This window comes from Gavialis gangeticus, unplaced genomic scaffold (assembly GCF_001723915.1).
Source record: "Gavialis gangeticus isolate Ggan-Ray unplaced genomic scaffold, GavGan_comp1, whole genome shotgun sequence".
Taxonomy (NCBI): Eukaryota; Metazoa; Chordata; order Crocodylia; family Gavialidae; genus Gavialis; species Gavialis gangeticus.
The window spans coordinates 72,898,701-72,906,469 of record NW_017729022.1 but is presented as its reverse complement, the minus strand read 5'-3'; positions in this window follow the sequence as shown (position 1 = coordinate 72,906,469).

Here is a 7,769-nt window from a genome sequence, read left to right as displayed (position 1 = left end):
CTCCACAGTAAACAATCAATTTCTTCAATCTCTGTTCATGAGAGAGCTTTTCAATTCCACTAGTCTTTCCAGTTGCTCTGAACTCCCTCTAAGCCTGCACAAATTATCTGTAAAATGAGGTGAACAGTATTGCACAAATGCTCCAGATAATAAAGAACCAAGGATTCTGTACAGAACAGCAATATCATATATTCTGTATTGTTTTCCATGCAAACTGTGTATTTTTGGTATCTAAATTTTTATACTACATACATATTCCTTGTCACATTATGAAATAGGTTACTGATTTCTGATTTTTCCAATTCATTCACTTTGGTTTCTTTAATCTTATTGTTCAGTGTCACATGGGATAGACATAGCTCCTGTATATAATAGTATTTTAGCTCTGAGATGTGTATATTTCTCCTCATGCTTTTCTCATTTTTATTCTACTTGAAGTTTGTTTCTTATCCAGTATAATCCTAACATTGTTTTTCAAGTAAATTTCAGTTAATTTTGAATCTGAAGGCTTGTCTATACAGGGAAGATAGTGCTTACTACACTAGTGTGTGATTGTATAGTGCTCTGATTATTCCACATTGGGATGTCCACACGTGTATTGATGCACTTGAGTTAATGTGCATTGAATCTAGTACCTCCAGGCATTTCTACATGTGGTCTGGGTGTAGGGGGGTTCTTTAATTAGAGTGGCTCTTGGAGCAGCTCTATTTAAAGTGCCCAAAATGTCTTATATATCAGCATCCCCACGCTTCAAAATTGTGGTGAGGGCTCCTTATATAAAGTTCATCAAATAATATTTACGTAAAGAGCCCCTGCCACCATTTTGAAACACAAGGACACTGATACTTGAGACATGGAGGCTGGCTGGAGTGTGGTAATTACCATGCTCCAGCAGACTTGATTAATCCGGTCTGCTCCAGGGCGCTGTAATTACAGCCCGTTGGAGCAGCCTCCCATCTCCTGTACAGGCACCCACTATTGGGAGGTACTAGCAAAATGTGCATTAGCCTGTCTTAATGCACGTTAACTAAAAAGCATGGTTTAAACGTGATGCTTAATGCATATTAGCCTATTTTAATGTGCATTAACTAAATAGTACGTTTGTACATTAAAGCACATGTGTAGACACACCCAGTAACTCCCATGTGGTCACTTTTAGCATGCATTCAGTGTCCACTTTTACCACTCAAGTAAACTTCTTTACACTCAAAGGCTGCATCCAGATATGTGTAGACATTGGGTTCCCCAGGGACAACTAGCAGTGGTGCGCTTTTTGCCACCGCTAATTGTCCTCAGGAAATGCGTGCCGTATGTATTCGTGTGCTGCAAGTTACCCCAGGTGGGGTAGGAGAGGGGAGGGCTGGCCCCAGCAGGGCTCTAGGGGCCTCCTGGAGCTGCAGTCTCATCACTCCTGCTGTGTGGAGCCTGGCCAACAACAGAGTGCAGCCCTGGCTGGCCAGGCTCCGGCTTTGGGCAGCACATGCTGAAGTGTATAAGTTCTTGGAAAAATAGGATGCTCAGTAAAATAGGGTGGAAGTTAGAGTGCACAACTTATAGTACTCTTAGTACACTTTAGCCACATCCAAACAAGTGCAGCCGTGAAGTATGAGGCATTGCATACACTTATACATGAAGTGTATAAGTTCAGTAATAACTTTGGTTCCGTACTCTGAGTTGTAATCTTGCTCTTGTAAATACAGGTTTCCCTTGCCAACCAAGGTTTTGAGAATCCACACCTAATATTCTATATACCTTTTTTGCTACTGTGGTATATAGTTTTGAGTAACCACGGTTTTCTGTGGCCACGCATCAGCCTGCCACCTGCCATTTCAAATCACCTGCACTCTTGCTAGCCACTCGTGGTGCTCCCATCTCCTTATGCACACTCAGTCTAATGTTGTGCTTCACACCGTTAACATCCAGTTACAGGTGCTCCACATTTTTCTCCCAATTTCTCTGTGATTTTTGCATTTTGTCCTTAATCATGGCCTCTAAGCGAGTGAGTGGTGAAGGTGAGCAATTTGTAAAGAGGGCAAGGAAAGTGATGTCCTTGGAAACAAAATTGGAGTTGCTGGATCTAGCACGTAGAGAGAGTATGGCTATTGTAGGGAGGCATTTTGATGCCAACAAATCCACTGTGAGAACCATTAAGAAAAGTGGGGCTACTATTAGGTCTAGTGCTGCAAGTGGTACACTGGAAAGTGCTAAAGTTACCTTTATGCCATGCGATCATAGCTTAGAAAAAATGGAAAAAGAGCTTAGCATCTGGATTTAAGACCAGACACAGAAGAAAGTGCCTTTGAGCAGTCAAGTGATATGTTAGAAGGCAAAGTGAATTTATGACCACATCATCCAGAAGGCATGAATGAATGCACAAGTTTTCAAGTCAACAAGGGGTGGTTCAAAAACTTTAAGAGGACACATGGGCTCCACAACATGAAGATTATGGGGGAATCGGCTTCAGCAAACCACGTAGCCACTGCCCTGTACCCGCCTGAGTTGAAGAAGCTGATTGAGTAAAGAGGTTATAAGCCAGAGCAGGTCTTTGCTCTGGAAAAGAATGCCTTCCTGAATCTTCCTATCGAAGGAAGAGAGGTCTACTCTGGGCTTCAAGGCAGTGAAGGACAGGTTAACTCTTCTTCTGTGCTCCAATGCTTCAGGTGACTTTATGGTAAGGCCAATGCTCCTCTACAGATCACAGAACCCACGTGCTCTCAAGAATAAGAAAAAGAACCACCTGCCCATCTTTTGGAGGTCCAACCACAAGGTGTGGGTTACTGCCACTGTATTTATGAACTGATTTAACAACTGTTTTGTCCATGAAGTGGAGTGGTACCCTACAATAGAGGCTGAGGTATACCGTATCATGGAGCTTGTGAGAGACGTGGGAGGTGAGGGGTTTGAAGACCTACAGGCCAGTCGTATTACTGGTGGAGGAGCTACTCAAGTCCCATGTGGAAGAACTGACTGAGGAGGACCTGGATGAGATTGTTAAATCTGCCCTGAGTGATGACGAAGACGACGAGGATGAAGAGGTAGTGGTACAGTCACAGCTAAATCTTGCCAAACTTAACAAGGTCATTTTAGCAGCCAAGACTCTCTCAGACCTGCTGGCTGAGATGCAGCCCTTCATGGAAAGAAGCTTGAAGTTTAAGTGAGGGCTGGAAGACCTCATGAAACCATACAAGGAGGTTCATCCAGAAAGATCTTTGAAAGAAAATGAAGCAGCCATCCATCATTAGTTTCTTTAAAAGACCCATTACTCAACAGTGAACCTTGTTTTAACCTATTAAAGGTAAATAAAAATGACTTTTATACACTGTATGTTCCTTTACTATTCATATTCAAGTCCCTAACCCCATTTTTCCCATAAAAAAGTTTGGGTGACAGTGATCAGCGCCTGCTGGAATTTACTATCCAGTGCAGGGTGGTGAAAGCAAGCAGCAGGCAGAGGTCCTCGACTTCAGGAGGGCCAACTTCTGTAAGCTAAGAAGGTTAGTAGGAGAGGCATTCGGGTCTCGGAGCTTCAATGAGATGGGAGTCCAAGACAGGTGGCTGTTCCTTAAGGAGACAATCCTCCAAGCTCAAAGGGAGTCAATCCCAATGCGCACCAAGGGGAACAGGATTTCTAAGAAGCCCCTATGGCTCGGCAAAGGCATCTAGGGATGCCTGAGGGCAAAAAAGGAGGCGTACAAACAGTGGAAGCAAGGGGCTCACCTCACCAAGGAGGATTACACCTCCGTTGCTCGGGACTACAGGGAGGCTGTTAGGAAGGCCAGGGCAGAGATGGAGCTAGGGCTGCCGACCAGAACCAAGGATAATAAAAAGTCCTTTTTCAAATACATAGGAAGTAAGAAGGCACCAGGTAACATGGGGCCCCTAAAGGATAGGTCTGGCAATCTGGTGATTGCAGCAAATGAAAAAACTGACCTCTTTAATGAATTCTTTGCCTCCTGAACAGGGACTGGGACATCTCCCCCACTAGAATTGCGGATGGACCCAAGGGAAGTGCCACCATGCCTAGGGTAAAGGACGACCTAGTTAGGGAACTTTTGGAGGGGCTGAAAGTGTTTAAATCAGTAGGTCCAGATGCTCTTCACCCAAGGGTGCTGAGCGAATTGGTGGTGGTCATAGCATGGCCCCTGGTACGGCTCTATGAGTGCTCATGGGGCACTGGCCAGGTACCAGAGGATTGCAAAAGGGCCAGTGTGGTCCCCATTTACAAGAAGGGGAGAAAGGAGGAACCCGGCAAGTATAGGTCAGTCAGTCTTACCTCAGTCATTGGGAAGATCTTTGAGAAAATAATCAAGGAGCACATCTGCAAGGGCCCAGCCGGGGAGGTAATGCTCAGGGGCAACCAACACGGGTTCACTGAGGGCAGGTCCTGCCTGACTAACCTGATTTATTTTTATGATCAGGTCACAAAGTCCTTGGATGAGGCTGTTGGGGTGGATGTCATCTTCCTGGACTTTAAGAAGGCCTTTGACATAGCTTCCCACCCCATTCTCTTAAAAAAAACTAGGTGACTGCAGCATTGATGCCTACACAGTCAGATGGGTGGCAAATTGGCTAGATGGTCACACCCAGGGAGTGGTTGTGGACGGGTTGTTTTCGACCTGGAGGGATGTGGGCAGTAGAGTCCCCCAGGCTCGGTTCTGGGGCCTGTACTGTTCAACATCTTTATCAGCAATCTGGATGTAGGTGTACGAACTTCACTTCATCAACTGACTGGATACAAAATATCATGGACAAATACAGATATTGGATTCATGGCACATTATAACCTACCTAATATCTGTCTCCCCAAGTACCTCTCTACTATTTACCAGCTCAGAGGTTGTCAACCTGGAGTACACGTACCCCTGGAGGTACTCTGAAAGGTCCCAGGGGGTACGCAGGGAAGGAGCACCGCCACCCTGCACCACTGCCTCACAGGAGCAGCGTTGGGGCAAGGTAAGAGTAGGGTCATACAGATACTGTGTTACCACCACTCCGCTGCTCACCATGTGCCCGCTCCACGTCCGGTCACTCACCATTCCCCCTGTCCCCACAAACCCAGCTGCTTGCCACCCCCCCCCCCCGTGTCTGCCTGCATGCCATCCCCCTGGGGGGTACACTTATTAAAAAAAGTTGAAAATCCTTATACTAGCTACATTCATTTCCCTTCCACCCCCCACCTGTCTCTCATCCATTGACTACCTCAATTTACATTTTCATTGACTGACTTTCTCACATGCATACCAGCCTCTGACTTCTTTATTATTCCATCCAGGAAGAGCACAGACCCACTACAGACACTTCCTCAGCCTGATGAAGAGTACTTTTACCTAAAAGCTTGCGAAGAAGAATTTTTCCACCTATTTGAGTTGCTCTAAAAAAAAAAAAAAAAAAAATTGGATTTACCCAAAGAACCTTGTCTGCCTATGTCCTTAGACCAACACAACTACAACCTATAACTCTATTTAAATCATGGCCATTCAGCGTCAGTGATTGACAAATTGTAATACTGATGAATACATGGACCAAAACTGAAATGCCCTCTGTGTCAGAGAACTTTAAGGAGTATAGTGTTTGTTTTGTTTTCAAATGTGAGGGGAAGCAAAGCATTTAAATGATTCATTACTTTATCCTCCCAACCATCTTTCACATTCTTACTGTGCTTCCTTTCCTCAATATAAAACACCACAGTTCTATGTGCCCTCTGTAACAGTAGCTTTGCCTTGTTAGAGAGGAGTCTCAAATGACGAACAGGCCATTTATAGAATGAGCCTTGTACGTGGGGTGGTACTAATTAGGGGTAGAAATAGACTAGTTCTCTGGCTTAGAGAGGCTTGATGCTAGGTTAGCTGTGGAAAATCTGAAAATTTCAGGTCGTTTCTCTTCGGCTGGAAAATCAACAAGTTCCCTAAGATTGTTCATAAGCCTAGTTACAAAAATTCTGCTCATTTAAAATGTTAGTGCTCCAGAAAGGACATCTCAAAGTTCTTGTTTCAAATCCTCTCAAAAGTAAATGAAATTAATCATCAGGGGTGTGTCTACACATTTGCTTTAATGTGCATTCACTTATTTGAATGTGCATTAAAGCGTCACTGAAAAAACCCTGTGCTATTTAGTTAACGCACATTCAAATAAGCTAATGTGAATTAAGTATCACTTAAAAACCATACTCTTTAGTAAATGCACATTAAGACAGGCTAATACACATTTTCCTACTACCTTACAATGGAGGTACTAGATTTAATGCGCATTAACTAAAGTGTATTAATGCACGTGTAGACACGCCAAGTCTGGAGTATTGCAGAATACACTGTTTAGAGTCTCTTGTGCTTACTACAAAGGTTCCCAGATTGCCAGGAAAATTAATTCTACATTTGATCTATGTTGAAAACCTAAGGACACTGTACTCTTGGCAATTTGCCAAGAGAATCATTCATTATTTGACTGCTTTATCCTACAGATACTTTATAAGGAGCAACAACAGCATCTCCCAGTAGGCTGTATTAGCTTCATGCTTGAGCCACATTTTGAGTGCTCTGATGAGCAATGAGTTTAGTTAAACACTTGATGAGTAGGAAAATAAGTAAAGTTTATGAGAAAATTCATAGTAGGGGATTCAGTCTACAATACTTAAGAGTAGCGACTCAGGTGTAACACTTGTAGTTTTGCAATAGATGGCCCATCACTGATTGATTTACTTTTCATATGGCAGCGTGACATTGTGAATTGAAGCAACAAAAGCAACTCTGCCTTGAAAGGACAATTCAGATTAGAGCAGGGAGTCTTGGGATTGTTTTTCCTTTTGCGTAAAACAATTTAAAGGGGGGGATGTCTCAGGTTTCTGGGTTTTGTTTTTTTCCTTTTACATAAAACAATTTAAAAGGGAGGCTGCCTTGTGAAGCATTCCCCCGCCCCCCCAACACAAATCAACTTTGGGAGGAGCAGGAATCAAAGTGGGGGGGGATGCAAGTGCACACCCTCTTCCCTGGAACTGACTCTGGCTTTAATATCTGTTCAGTTAAACAAAGGTTTTACTTTGCTGAGAGATGTCATATGATTTCAAGGGGGTGGAGGGGATGGTATAATTGTGAAGTGTGGGTAGCAGCTGTTTTGTGCTGTCATGACAAGAAGGGGCGATGCAAACTCCCTTTTAAATTATTTCAAACCTGCCTGCCCACCCCAGCCCCTCCATGCAGGGGATGGTGCCTGCCCAGGCGCCAGATCAGGAACACCAGCCGGATCTGGCTCAGGGACTGACAGTAAACAGGCCATATTCTTTGCAAGCCTTTGGGTACAAAAGATGGGCCAGGCCAGGCAGGAGAAGGAATCCCTGAGGAAAGCGGGGCTGAGGGGGGCCCTGCCCAGCCTTGCCAGGTCTCAGATATGAAATGATTGTATTGGAAGCTGAAAATGATCGTTAAGTGCTGTAAAAACTATTCTACCCTGAAAAAACATATATACAAACACGTCTCGAAATCAGCCTTGTTTACTTTCTATTGCTCACTGTAACCTTTCGGGAGCAGCGAGAAGCGGGTCATTGCAAGTCAAGCACGTCTTTACTCTCAGGAACTTGCGGACGCCCAGCCCAGCCCTCCCGAGATTTCCTCAGTGTGACTCGGGCTTTGCATCAGGGACGGGCTGAAACGCGCTGGGACGTTTTGCGGCTCTGACTAGTATTGATCGTGCGAGGGTTGTCTGACGGGGCGAGCGCGTCGTGCTCGTATCCCCACAGCGCTGCCCCGGCCCCGCTCCCCCCGGTGTGCGGGGCCGGC